Below are 14,335 nucleotides of genomic sequence, written 5' to 3'. Positions count from 1 at the left end.
GGGTGGTGGGGTGGAGGGTGGAGGGGTGGAGGGTGGTGGGGTGGAGGGGTGGAGGGTGGTGGGGTGGAGGGTGGTGTGGTGGTGGGTGGTGGGGTGGAGGGTGGTGTGGTGGAGGGTGGTGGGGTGGAGGGTGGAGGGGTGGAGGGTGGTGGGGTGGAGGGGTGGAGGGTGGTGTGGTGGAGGGTGGTGTGGTGGTGGGTGGTGGGGTGGTGGGTGGTGGGGTGGAGGGTGGTGGGGTGGAGGGTGGTGGGGTGGTGGGGTGGTGGGGTGGAGGGTGGTGGGGTGGAGGGTGGTGGGGAGTGGGGCACATCGTAATGGTGTGGGGTGAGGAGGATCGTGTTGGTTGAGGATGAGGAGTATAGTGATGGTGGAGAGTTATGCGGATAGTGATGGTGTTTCAAGTTTCATTTATTTAGGTATAGCCCTGTGAGCCATGCGGCTCTTAAGTCGGGTGCAACCGCAACCAACAAAATATGAATACAGAACATCCCAAAGCGACGACGCGCAACAGAAACATCCTGGAATAAACCAGGACATATTCCACACACACAAAAAACGTATTAAAACGCTGTGTGCAAAAATCACAATGTGGTGCAAGCCAACAACAACAACTATAAGACAAATTTTGATTTTGATTGTTTATATATATTTTATTATTTTGTTGTTTCCCTTCAACGTGACTTTACCGAAAGAGCTAAGAATATGAACTATAAGACAATTTAGATTAACCATATGTTTTTAAATCACCAAAAAAAAGCTATAAAAAACAATGTAACAACAGTAATCTTAGGAACTGTAATTTTAAATTTAACAATAAACGATATACATAACACTGACGACAAAAACCTGCAGCCATAACTGGCAGCACGACACTCCCAGTGTATGATGTGTGAGTGAGTCAGCAGCAGCGTGAGTGAGTGTATGATGTGCGAGTCACTGTATGATGGTTGAGTCCGTATTAGGTTGAGTGAGTGTATGATGTGTGAGTCAGCGTACGATGTGTTAGTCAGCACATGATGAGTGAGTCAGTGTATGATGTGCGAGTCAGTGTATGATGTGTGAGTGAGTCAGCAGCAGCGTGAGTGTATGATGTGTGAGTCAGCGCACAATGTGTTAGTCAGCGCATGATGAGTGAGTCAGTGTATGATGTGTGAGTGAGTCAGCGGCAGTGTGAGTGAGTGAATAATGTGCTAGTGAGCCAGCACACGATGAGTGAACCTGTGTATGATGAGTGAATGGGTCAGTGGTTGTGCGAGTGTATGATGTGTGAGTGAGTAAGCGCATGATGAGCGAGTCAGTGCATGATGTGTGAGGGAGTCAGTGTATGATGTATGAGAAAGTCAATGTCGGCTCCCTCTGCTCGCGCGTCGCCCCCCCCCTCCGTCGCCCCCCTCCCCCAGCTCCATCGGCCCTCCCTTGGCTCCGTCGGCCCCCCCCGGCTCCGTCGCCCCCCCCCCCGGCTCCGTCGCCCCCTCCGCCCCCGTCGGCCCCCCCCCGGCCACCTCGGCTCCATCACCTCCTTCTGTCGGCTCCCTCGGCCCCTCACAAACGGCCCCACCAGCCCCTGCTCGGAGTGCGGCCCGGGAACGCCCCGGGAGCGCACGCGCGCCTCAGGCGGCCATCTTGGATTCGTCTTCTTGGTCTTTGTCGAGGATGGGTTGGATAGTGATGGTAAGGGGTGGGGCGAAAAGCGATTGTTGTGGGTGGGGAAGATAGTGATGGTGGGGGGGATGGGCATATAGTAATATTTGGGCGTGTGGCGGATCGTGATGGTGCAGGTTCAGGTGGATAGTGATGGTGAGGGGTGGGTGGATTGTGATGGGGGAGATTGAGGAGGGTAGTGATGGTGAAGGGTGAGGCGGATAGGAATGGTAAGGGGTGGGGTCAATAGTGATTGTGGTGAGTGGGGCAGATCGTGATGGCGGTGGGATGGGCGTATAGTAATGACGGTGGGTGGGGCAGATTGTGATGTTGGGGGGTTGGGTGGATCGTGATGTTGCGGCGTTTGTTGGATAGTGATTGTGGGGTTTGGGGCGGATAGTGATGGTAGGGGGTCGGGCGGATTGTGATGGTAGTGGCTGGGTTGGATAGTGATGGTGAGGGGTGGTGAATAGTGATGTTAGGGGGGGGGGGGGGGGGCGGATAGTGATGGTGAGGAGTGAGGCGGATCGTGATGGGGAAGGGTGAGGCGGATTGTATTGGTAAGGGGTGGGGCTAATAGTGATTGTAGTTGGTCGGGCAGATCGTGATGGTGGGGGGATGGGTGTATAGTAATGGTGGTGAGGGGGATAGTGGGGATGAGGCGTTCGTTGATGGTGGTGGATGGGGCAGATTGTGATGGTGGGGGATGGGTGGATAGTGATGTTGCGGGGCTGGTTGGATGGTGATTGTGGGGTTTGGGGCGGATAGTGATGGTGGAGGGCACACCGAATAGTGATGATGGGGGTTGGGGCTTACTGTGAAGGTGGGGGGTGAGTGGATGGTGATGGTGGAGGGTGGTTTGGAGAGTGATGGTGGGGGGTGAGATGGTCGGGCAGGATGGAGGGGAGGCGGGGAGAAGATTTTCAGACGAAAATCTTCTCCCCGTGGCAGCGCCTCTTCTTGCTGAGTGAAGGCCTCCCGCAAAAGTCATTATAATATGAGAGGTTGACTCTCAGGTGGCCTCCCACTTCGTAGCCCTGCTCCTCGGCCACGAAGGAGGGGCAAGTCCTCTGGGCCCGCGTCATCACCCCCACCGGAGCTCGGGGACGCTTTGTGGGACGAGCCAAGCAGCTGCTGCTGTTGGGTCCAGCTGCTTTTTTCTGCCGGCGTCGTTGAGGTGACTTCTTGGCTGCTTCCATCTCGAGCCAGATGTCCTTAACAGCCGCCGCCTCCCAGAACCCGACTGTAGGAACTGGCGCAGGGTCGACCTGAGATAACTGAGGCCCGCACAGGCCCAGGCAGCAACAGCAGCTGCACAGCTGTTCATATCCCAGCAGGGGATTCTCGGCTGTCAGGAGGCAGGCGTCGTGGAGGAGGTGGTGGTACTCTGTTGACTCCGCTCCTTCACAGGATTCTGGGGGATGAGTGAGACCTAGGGCACAGTAGGGGGATGTCATCAGCACTGGGCAGTACCTGGACCGTACCCTTAATTATCATCATGCAAGTACTCACATTCGTCATTCAGTCATCCACGTCAACATTCTATGATCATTGTACTTAAACGTCGGCTGCACCCTTAGAATTGCATGGAAAGCTTGTGGGAGGAGCACACGGACCTTGGAATATGTACGACCCAAATACATCATTGCGAGGGTGACCTTGGCTAGGCAACGCATCTAGACGGCCATGTCATCAATGTTTTTATTGTAATTATATACTAATTATATTTTATATCAAAGTAATTGTAGTGTAAATTTTGATTTAAAGCTTTCGTGACTGCAGTAATTCATATTCTTAGCACTTTCGGTAAAGTCACATTGAAGGGAACATAACACAAACGGTCGAAACGTCGTGAGAATTTTTATTGTTTTATATATATTTTATTATTTTATTGTTTCCCTTCAACGTGACTTTACCGAAAGAGCTAAGATTATAATTGTAGTGTTCTACGATGGGGGCGGAGCCTGCAGAAGACGGGGGCGGGGCCACATAGGCCGTGGCAGTGACGTCACCAGAGGGCGGGGCTCGAGGCCTGGACCGTTGGCGACAGTTAGAGCGGGGAGGCCGTTGCCATGGCTACCCGGGTTTGTTGTTGCCCACCGACATCGCTATAATAAAGACTTTACTTGTTTACTTAGCGCTCGTTTATCATTGATTTACTTATTTATCGTTACCGAGACTATCCTTATGACTTAATTACTTGTTAAATAGATAGCAACTCGTCACGTTCTTTAGAAGGAAAACCAAAGAGGCAAATTTACACATAAGTGCTTCTGGCAGATGTGGCCACAGGCCAAAGAGACACGCACATTGATGTACTCATCGTCGGTATTAAATTATTGTTTACTATCGATCAAGGACGGGCACGTCAAAGCTATTTGAGGAAAGTGAGTGGTGGTGCTGATTGGTACTTGCTATGAGCACCTGCCCCTAGTCAGAATCAGAATCTCAATCTATATTCATACTGGAGGAATACGATGAACTATACAGCTCGTTTTCAAAGATGTTCAGTACCTTGGTTCGCCTCGTAGTCTGCGACCACTTCGGCCCAAGCGGCTGTGGAGGGGGACTTCGCAGGCTTCTCAGAATCCGGAGTCGAAAGGGAGGGAACGGGGGGGAGGCGGAGGAAGAAAATCGTGAAGCGTGCCGCTAAGCATGCTCCTCATATACAGCTACAGAGACGAAGATCCCCCTGGCAGCCTTGGACCAGTGCTGTGCTGAAGAGCAGCACGGCACACCACGCCTGGCCACCTTTGTCTCCCCTATGCTGATGTTTTCAACGGGGGCTCTTTACATAGGTGATGTTTTAACACGTTGAATCAGATACTGTAATCGTTTTGAGTCTGAGTAGACAAAGAGGAGGCCCATGACTTTTTCACTAAATACCAACCACCGTGGAATATAAATTCGCGCTACTCCTCTAGCGACACAACAGCCCTGCCTACTCCCCACACAGGAATCTACACACACACACAGCAACACTCGCTCCACTCACCATGTCAATATCTTTTCGTGCAATATTCTCGTATGAGGTCATCATTTGGAAATCTTGAGCATCGCAAGAACGCAGCTCTCTGCTCAACGCCTCTGCTCAAAATGGCAGTTAGGACCACGTGACATCGGTTAGGGCCTCGTGACGGCGCGTCGGACAACTCGTTGCGAGGCAACTGGCGATTTAGGTGACGTCACGGCGAGTCACGTGCTCCTTGGTACACGAATCAGAGAGGAACCCAGCACACGAACCACTCACACGCGCCTCGCGCACCCTTCTGAACAGACTCTTGGTAGAAGGTGCACACACACACCCCAACAAATACACTTCGTATAACACGCGTGAATACGAATGTAAATAGATGTTCCATTGTCCGAATATTTATTTCAGATACCGACGTACAAATTAATTAGAATATGTATTTATACTGGAGAAATCCAATCAATAACTCACAAACCACCCACCCACCCTCTCAAGTTCTCAAGCATACAATAACCCATTCGCCAAGCCGTGCTGGCCTTCACAGATGCTTGCTCACAGCACCTGCCCTAATAATCTGTTAGGGCTGTTGGGGGGTAGGTGCTGCGGGATCTGTGTCTTTGTGTGGGCTGGTGAATGTGGGGAGCGGTAGTGTCGTGATTAACGCACTTCGCCACGAAGCCGGCCAATCAGTTCGATTCCCGCTCACGGCAAATACAAGTGACGATTGTCTGAATCGGTTATTGGCCTCGCTAATTCAGCCTGAAATCAACACGTTGTGTAAACATCACGACTAGGGAAACAAATGCGGCCGGGGATGGTGTTGGTCACTTATGCCCTCGTGTACCGTGCCGTTCTTCATAGGTAGTCGCTAACAGTACCTGCCCCAACATTCTGTTAAGGCTACACGGGGGATCTTTGTCTTTGTTTGTGAAAGTGTGGGGAGCGGTGGTGCAACGGTTAGCGCGCTGCGAACCTGGAGATCAGAGATCTCTGGCGCAGAGCGCGCTCTCATTGGTCAGTGGAGTCGTGACGTGATGCTAAGAGAGCGTGTTGATTGGGGTCGTCAGCTTGCAAAGGGCTCGATGCTGGAGCCGTGTTCATAACAAACTCGACGCTCGTGGTTTGTATCATTGCAGAATGCCGCATCAAAGTCAAGTGGCTATGAGCTGCTTTGGTGTCCTTAAGTGCTGCTCCTTTCTCAAGAAAATACCCTTCCAAAAAAAGATACTCGATTAAAACCACGAGAGACCGTGCAGTGGTTGTTTTGGCACCATTCAGTATACATCATCTAAATAAGATGTTAATCTTTGAAACTGCACATTTTTTAAGATGTAATAACGAGGTCATAACAAGTGTCAGATGTAAAACCTCTATCCATTGTTTGGATTTCACTTCCCCATAATTCGGGTGCAAATTATCGCAACATTCAAATATCGTGTACAGAATATGCTCTTTGTTGAGACCACGAATGAAATAGATTTTACTGCATGGTTGTTCGAAACCATGACTCTGAAATCGTTTTGGTACACAACTATGCACTGCGAAAACCTACCGACAGAAAACATGTTTTTGTAACCAAACGCTCAATGCTGAGAGCGTTTGGTTATGAAAATATTTGTGCGAGTGTGCTGCACGGGACTTTGCCTTGGCTCGAGATTAACCACCGGTCTTGCCACGTCCAGACATGGTGAGGACGACGAGGACACATTGAAAAGGAGACTCGGGCTGGTGTACTTCAACTTATTTATTTCGTTGTCACCGCTCGTACATTACAGCAACACTCATCATCAAACCAACCCAGTTCCACGTTTTTCAGCCACTTTTAAACCTCTTCTCCACCAATTACCTTTCTCCCACTTCTCGCTCTTTCCCGATCCGCTCTCCGCACCAATCCGATCCGAGTGTCAACCACTCACTCATCAGATTGCGTTTCGTGCACGTCGTGCTCACACCCCGATCTCTCTTCCCCGCCCGAGCGTGCCGCGTGCGTGACGTGGTGATCCCTGACCTCCGACCCTTGATGCGTTAGGCATGCGTGATGTCGAGTGCGGAAGGTATGCGTGCTGTTTGTGTTGTGCGAGTGTGTGAGGATGGGTGACACATCCTCTATATCACCGCTTTCTCGGTTGAGACAGAGCCCTCCTCGGCTACTGCAGCTGCTGCAGTAGCAGCAGACGGCGCCTCACGCAACCGCGCATCGCTCGCGACTCCCGAGCAGAGCGCGCGGCTGCGATTCTACGAGAAGAAGAGCCCGGTCCACTCTCACGAGGAACTGGCGCGCAACATCAAAACACGTTTCGGGCAATTACCCTTCCCAAAGCACTCTATAATCAGATCGGCACAGCCGCAGAGAACGCAGGAGGGACGCGATATTGTGAGGGACGTGGGCCCCTGGCTCCCCCTCCGGGGGAGGGTTGATCTCGGGAGAGCTGCAGGTTCCGGACTCCTCGCTCATGTGAGAGTCGCCGCTATCCAACTGCTCACTCGTGGGGAGAGGGCTGCCGCTCCCCAGCTCCTCTCCTCGCGCTGGAGCCCCTCGGGTCCGCAGGTTCTGTTTGGGGGGCATAGCTCGGGGCTGGCGCATGGCTGCCTGGAATCAATATGTCGCTTCTCAGCCACTCAAACGCGACGTATCCGTTCACACAACCCCACGCACCACTCGCACGCGCTGAAGAGGGGGTCAGAGGGCAATGACGTCCTTCGCACACGCGTTGCCACCGAGGGCGGGCAATGGAGATTGTTTAAAGGGCTGTAGGGATAATCCCACGTGTACCCAGGCGAGTCCACCGTCGCTCACCGCGGGCACACGCTAAACAAAGGCAGTATGGATAATTGTGCGTGTACGCCGCCTGTCTACCTAACGCACACATTAAACACAAGGGCGGATGAGTAACCTCCCGTGCCCCTGTACGAGTCCGCCGCCGCTCGCCACACACACACGCTAATCACGAGCTATGCGCAGGGGCGAGCGCAAACACGTGGGTAAATACACACTCGCGCACAAACACAGGGTACGACGCAGGAACCCCGGTCGGGCCCGCACACAATGGCCGCCTCAACAGAGTTACCCACGTGCAAATCCCCGTACCACGACGAGCGGACTCACACCACCATGTGCCCGTTCCACACTCGCAGAAACCACATAACAAGGTTTGTTGATCACTGACGATTTATTCCTGGCGTGTCTGTGGGCTACTATTACCCGAGTCAGTCCGAGTCAGCAGGGCAGGTTTAACCTATCTCCCGATGGTCTAAAGCTGATCTACCTCGTCCCCTTGGAGTGAAACTCCCCACTCTCGCTTTCGTACTCACGTTCCGCCTGCGATGCGTGGGCCGTCGCGGAGAGACGAGGCTGCACGAGGTTCTTGCGGGGAGCGGGGCCTGGCTTCGCTGAGACTCGTCCCACGGACGACCCAGTGGCCGGCAAGCTGACTGCTCCGATCGCTCATTTGAGGAGAACGCGAACCCCCATCGTCGCTCTCCTCTCCCATTTTATCCCTCTCTACATCAAAGGTCTGCCCGGCTAACCCGCGATACCCCACCGCCATTGGTGCGCCCACCTCGGTGCCTTCACAGACGTCTGCTTCCCTCTCTACCCATCAACAGGGGCCGCCGTTGGGCCATTGCCATTGGCCACGGCGTGCAAGCGTACTTTTCCGGCCAATCGGATGCTTCCCCTGGTGCTCGTGTGGACCTAACCGCGGTGACTGAGTAGCCTTATCGTGAGCATGCAATTGCACGTCAATTCACGGCTCTGTGGTGTAATTCAACCTGGGGGAAGTCGGCCAATTCCCTGGCCCCAGGAAACCGTGAGGGATGTCCCTACGAAGAAGGCCCCTGGGTGAAAACCTGGAGGCCAGGTGACTTCCCCACGAGGTCCTACGTGGGGGGTGTGTGTGTTGTGTGTGCTCATTTTGGGGATGGTGAGGGAGAAGCAGCTTCGGCCTGCACGCTCTCCCGTGGTGGCGTTGCAGGCATGGCCCCGACGGAGCGGCTTCGCTGCTATGGCACCACATAGCCCGCCGAGGTGCCAGTCTCCGTCCTGGGTTGACTGGAGCATCTCACCTGGGTTGCCCCCACGAGGTAGCGCCGCGGGGTCGGCGGGACTCGCCCGGCCCTCGTGGCTGGCCTCGGGGGTGGTGGCTCCGTCTTTTGGGCTTTTAGCGGCGGTCTCTTCCTCCATTCCAATGGCTCCTCTCGTCCCTCGGCACCTGTGGGCTGGGGAACAAACTCAGAGGCAGCAGGGTTTAGGTGCCATCGTCCCCGCCCCCCCTGGCCTGGGCCGTGACCCCTCGGGGCCGAGCATGGAGGGTGTTGGGACCCCGGGATTTCGGGGTACCCAAACTGCGGGGTTCTCCCTCGCTGGGGCTGCCTTCCATGGTTTTAATTGGCGGACGTTGACCACCATCTCTCGGCCCCTGTCTCCGCCGTGAATCAGCACCGTCCAGGGGGAGATCTGCCGCCCCACGGTCCAGGGTCCGCGCCAGTAGGTGGTCAGTTTCCCCAGCTGTCCAGCCCCGACACGAGGGGTGTATAGCCACACCTTAGAGCCCGCCGAGTAGAAGGGGGGCTCCATAAGGGGTCGGGCGCCCTGCTCTTGGTGCCGATGCGCGGCCTCTCCTTGTGGGTAGGCCCCGCCCCGGGCCCCTCGCAGAGTCTCCATCAGGTGCTCCACGGGGCGGCTCCCCTCATCCCGTTGCAGTGGGGGAACGCCGAACAGCAGATCTGCAGGTAGACGAGACTCACGGCCACACATCATTAGGAACAGGGTCTGTCCCGTAGACGTGTGTACTGTGGTGGCGTAGGAGAACAGGGCATAGGGGAGGTGTTCGTCCCAGTCCTGCTGAGTTGCGGCCACCATGCATTTGAGCTTCCCAGCTAAGGTCTGGTTCATACGCTCCACCATACCGTTCACCTGGGGGTGCTACGCCGTGGTTCGGTCCTTCTGGATTCCGAACTCGCGGCACAGCGCCTGAAACAGCTCTGCCTCGAACTCACTACCTTGCTCGGTAATGACCCATTCGGAGATCCCGTGCTTAAGTACGTAGTGCTCCACGAATGCCCAGACCACCACAAGAGCCGTCTTATCGGGGATGGCCACCGCCACGGGATAGCGTGCGAAATACTCCACCGGTGGGATCGCGGAAATGGCCCCTGTAGGTCGATCCCAACCAGCTGGTTTGTCCGACTGACGCGGAACGGCCTCAGGGGTACCTGATATTGTGCCGGTTTCGGCCCGCATTGCTGACACGCGCGGTAGTCCTGTACCCAGGCGGCCACGTCTTGCACCAATTTGGGCCAGAGATATTGGCGACGCAGGGTCTCCCGAGTGCGCCGTTCCCCATCATGGCCCCCGAGCAGGTGGTCGTGCACCAGCCATAGCAGCTGGGGTCGCACCTGGGAGGGAACACAGATGCACCCTCTTACCACCCCGTTCTGCACACACAACCGGGCATACAAACCACTCCAGGGTCCTGGTAGGGTGCTCTTCTTCTCCCGCAGGGCCACTTCCACTGCCGCCAGATCCGGGTCCCGTTGCTGGGTCTGTCTCAACTGCTCGTCGTCCAGGCCCGGGAAGGCGCAGCCGACGTCCTCTTGGATCCGCCCGGTCAGGGTGGGGCAGTCCGTCGGCTCCTTCTGTAGGGGTCTCCGCGGCGCATACTGCACTCTCTCTCGCGAGAGGGGGGTTAGTCTCAGTGCGCTCCCGGGGGGGCGTTGCCTGTTGGCAGCGTCCCCCATGAAGCATGGGCAGGCCTCCTCTGCCCTCGTCTCGGCGCACACCATGGGCTGCCTCGACAAGGTGTCCACATTTTCGTGCATCCGCCCAGCCCGGTACTCGATCTGCAGGTTGTATTCCTGCAGCTGCGCCAGCCATCGGGCCATCTGCCCCTGCGATTTCTTGAATGTGAGATGGAGCTGCAGAGCATAATGGTCACTCCGCACCCGACATTTTCTGCCATACAAATACGGCCAGAACTGTTTACATGTGAAGATCACGGCATACAGTTCCTGACGGGTCACGCAATAGTTCAGCTCGGCCCTGCTCAGGGTCCAGCTGGCGTATGCGATGGCCCGTTCCATCCCATCCTGCACCTGTGACAACACCGTGCCCAGCTCATAGCTGCAGGCGTCGGTGTCCAAAATCAAATCGGTGGAAAAATCCGGGAAAGCCAGGGTGGGGGTATGGGTGAGGTGGTCTTTGAGGGTGGTGAAGGCCGTCAGGCGGCCTCCGTCCACTGATAAGGGTTCTTAGGGGAAGTGAGTTGGGTGAGGGGGCGTGCAATCTCGCTGAATCCCTTTACAAATCGACGATAATAGGTGGCGTGCCCCAAGAATGACCTGATCTCCGTCAGGTTCCTTGGCCATGGCCATTCCACTATGGCGCGTACCTTCTCCGGATCGGTGCGCAACCCTGCCTCGCTGATTCGGTGTCCAAGGTACCCCACCTCGTGCTGCGCAACATAACACTTACGTGGCTTGAGTTTGAGATGGGCTGCTCGCAGTCACTGGAACACCTCTCATAACCTGGACCAGTCCTCAGACAGAGATATACTGAACACTATCACGTCAACCAGGTAAATTAGGCACTGTTCCCACTGCAAGCCCCGCATCACCAGCTCCATCAACCACTGGAACGTCGCAGGCACATTAGTGAGTCCGAACGGGAGTATCCGAAACTCAAACAGTCCCATCGGTTTGGTAAATGCAGTCTTTGGCCGATCCTCCTCCGCCATATCCACCTGCCAGTACCCGGATGCTAGATCGAGGGTGGAAAAATACCACGCCACCGCGAGGCTGTCAAAGGTGTCATCGATGCGGGGGATGGGGAAGGCATCGCCGAGGGTGACTGCGTTCAACTTTCGGTAATCAACACAAAATCGGGTCGACCCATCCTTTTTCATCACCAGTACCACCGGGGCAGACCAGGGGCTCGCTGAGGGTAGGATTATGTTATCTCGGAGCATTTCCACGATGGCCTCTTTAATCTGGGCCCGTTCAGGCGCGCCCACTCGGTATGCGGGGAGTTTAATTGGTCGGGCGGCACCGGTGTCAATTTGGTGCTTAACAAGGTCAGTCCGGCCCACATCCGAATCGTGCTCACTGAACACGTCGGCGTCATCGCTCATGAAAACGTTTATTCTGAGCTCCTGGTTTAGCCCCGAATGAGTGGCATCAAACAGTATTTTACAATAAAATATTGATCCCAATGCAGTACACCATATCGACGTGAAATTGGCAGGTGCACTCACTGGATGAGACGAAGTGTAAAAAGCGACCCATCCAGATACAACAATGCAAAAGCCTACAATACCTGGTATTCCCAGGCAGTCTCCCATCCAAGTACTAACCAGGCTCGACTCTGCTTAGCTTCCGAGATCAGACGAGATCGGGCGCATTCAGGGTGATATGGTCGTAGGCCATGCTTGGAAAGACCTGTCGCACATTCAGATGTATAAAACAATCAACATTCAACTATACTTCTGGAGGTCATCGCTCATAAAACCTTTATTCTGAGCTCCTGGTTGAGCCCCGAAAGAGTGGCATCAAACATTATTTTACGATAAAATATTGATCCCAATGCAGTACACCATATCGACGTGAAATTGGCACGTGCACTCACTGGATGAGTCGAAGTGTAAAAAGCGACCCATCCAGATCCAAAAATACAAAATCCTACAACACCTGGTGTTCCTAGGCAGTCTGCCATCCAAGTACTCACCATGCTCAACCCTGCTTAGCTTCCGAGATCAGACGAGATTGGGCGCATTCAGGGTGATATGGTCGTAGGCCATGCTTGCACACACCTGTCACACATTCAGATGTATAAAACAATTAAAGTTCAACTATATTTCTGGAAATCATCGCTCATGAATACGTATATTCTGAGCTCCTGGTTGAGCCCCGAATAAGTGGCATCAAACAGTCTGGATGAGTCGAAGTGTAAAAAGCGACCCATCCAGATATAACAATGCAAAAGCCTACAACACCAGGTATTCCCAGGCAGTCTCGCATCCAAGTACTAACCAGGCTCGACTCTGCTTAGCTTCCGAGATCAGATGAGTTCGGGCGCATTCAGGGTGATATGGACGTAGGCCGTGCTTGCAGAGACCTGTCGAACACTCATATGTATAAAACAATCAACATTCAACTATACTACTGGAGGTCATCGCTCAGGAAAACGTTTATTCTGAGCTCCTGGTTTAGCCCCGAAAGAGTGGCATCAAACAGTATTTTACGAGAAAATATTGATCCCAATGCAGTACACCATATCGACGTGAAATTGGCAGATGCACTCACTGGATGAGTGGAAGTGTAAAAAGCGACCCATCCAGATCCAAATATACAAAAGCCTACAACACCTGGTATTCCCAGGCAGTCTCCCATCCAAGTACTAACCAGACTCGACCGTGCTTAGCTTCCGAGATCAGACGAGATCGGGCGCATTCAGGGTGATATGGTTGTAGGCCATGCTTGGAAAGACCTGTCGCACATTCAGATGTATAAAACAGTCAACATTCAACATAACTTCTGGAGGTCATCGCTCAAAAAATCTTTATACTGGTAGGAACGAAGTTGTAAACTGAGTGTACCAGCCTGCAATAGATTAATGTGTCCGTACGTCCGTCCGTCCCCTTTCAATACTTTAACGAAGTGAAATCTCGTGCTGTTGGGTGTATAAAATCAGTAATAGACAGCGCAGAGACTTGTCCTACCAGCCCACCCTGCAGGGACCTGTTTCTGAGCTCCTGGTTGAGCCCCGAAAGAGTGGCATCAAACATTATTTTACAAGAAAATATTGATCCCAATGCAGTACACCATATCGACGTGAAATTGGCAGGGGCACTCACTGGATGAGTCGAAGTGTAAAAAGCGAGCCATCCAGATCCAAGTAAACAAGAGCCTACAACACCTGGTATTCCCAGGCAGTCTCCCATCCAAGTACTAACCAGACTCGACCCTGCTTAGTTTCCGAGATCAGACGAGATCGGGCGCATTCAGGGTGATATGGTCGTAGGCCATGCTTGCAAAGACCTGTCGCACATTCACATGTATAAAACAATCAACATTCAACTATACTTTTGGAGGTCATCGCTCATAAAACCTTTATTCTGTGCTCCTGGTTGATCCCCAAAAGAGTGGCATCAAACAGTCTGGATGACTTGATTCGAAGCTTTCGTGACTGCAAGAATTACTCTTTGTTTTTTTCGGTAAAGTCACGTATAAATAAAAAATAATAAAATAACAATAGCATACGACGTTTCGGTTGCAACACAAGCAGCCATCATCAGGTACAGAAGAGCTAAATTTACGAGAGAGAGGAAACACAAAACCCCAGATGTATATACAGACACCCAAGTAGGGGGGAACTAATACAGATACAACAGGGTACAACAGAGAGAGAAGCATACCAAACAATCAGGGTTTAGCATAATTTGGAAACCATATAAAGCAACACAGACGGTCGGTCAAAACACAATTAACGCATAGTCTGGTTGATTACGCTATTTCAAAGATTGTTAAATTGCAAGTTAAGTATGAAATTTAAAATACAGACTGCGCACACACACACATAGACATCCAAGTAGAGTGAACCAGCACAGACACGCACACAGTGAAGTCGCCTTAAATAGGCAGAGAAGGTGAGGCTGAGAGACAATGGGACAAATTAGCATGAGGTATGCATGGAACAAAGGAGGCACGGCAGCACACACTCGGAAA

The 14,335-nt window shown here is 53.2% G+C and overlaps 4 non-coding genes and 1 pseudogene across 4 annotated transcripts; all 5 read right to left on the bottom strand.

Annotated features, from left to right (window-relative positions):
* Nucleotides 1-11,915: 11,915 nt before the first annotated feature.
* Nucleotides 11,916-12,034, bottom strand: LOC142907582 (5S ribosomal RNA). The gene has a single exon (XR_012931106.1). It is a non-coding gene; the product is annotated as a 5S ribosomal RNA (ribosomal RNA).
* Nucleotides 12,035-12,286: 252 nt separating this feature from the next.
* On the bottom strand, nt 12,287-12,405 carry LOC142907586 (5S ribosomal RNA; annotated as a pseudogene).
* A 186-nt stretch (nt 12,406-12,591) lies between these two features.
* LOC142907576 (5S ribosomal RNA) lies at nt 12,592-12,710 on the bottom strand. The gene has a single exon (XR_012931102.1). It is a non-coding gene; the product is annotated as a 5S ribosomal RNA (ribosomal RNA).
* A 253-nt stretch (nt 12,711-12,963) lies between these two features.
* LOC142907546 (5S ribosomal RNA) lies at nt 12,964-13,082 on the bottom strand. Its single transcript, XR_012931072.1, has one exon. It is a non-coding gene; the product is annotated as a 5S ribosomal RNA (ribosomal RNA).
* A 432-nt stretch (nt 13,083-13,514) lies between these two features.
* On the bottom strand, nt 13,515-13,633 carry LOC142907553 (5S ribosomal RNA). Its single transcript, XR_012931079.1, has one exon. It is a non-coding gene; the product is annotated as a 5S ribosomal RNA (ribosomal RNA).
* Nucleotides 13,634-14,335: the final 702 nt, after the last annotated feature.

The sequence above is a fragment of the Petromyzon marinus genome, chromosome 79 (genome assembly GCF_048934315.1).
Source record: "Petromyzon marinus isolate PM22_M1 ecotype Great Lakes invasive population chromosome 79, UKy_Petmar_22M1.pri1.0, whole genome shotgun sequence".
NCBI classification, from domain to species: domain Eukaryota; kingdom Metazoa; phylum Chordata; class Hyperoartia; order Petromyzontiformes; family Petromyzontidae; genus Petromyzon; species Petromyzon marinus.
Note: the sequence above shows the minus strand (reverse complement) of the source record. Positions and strands in the feature narration are given on the sequence as shown.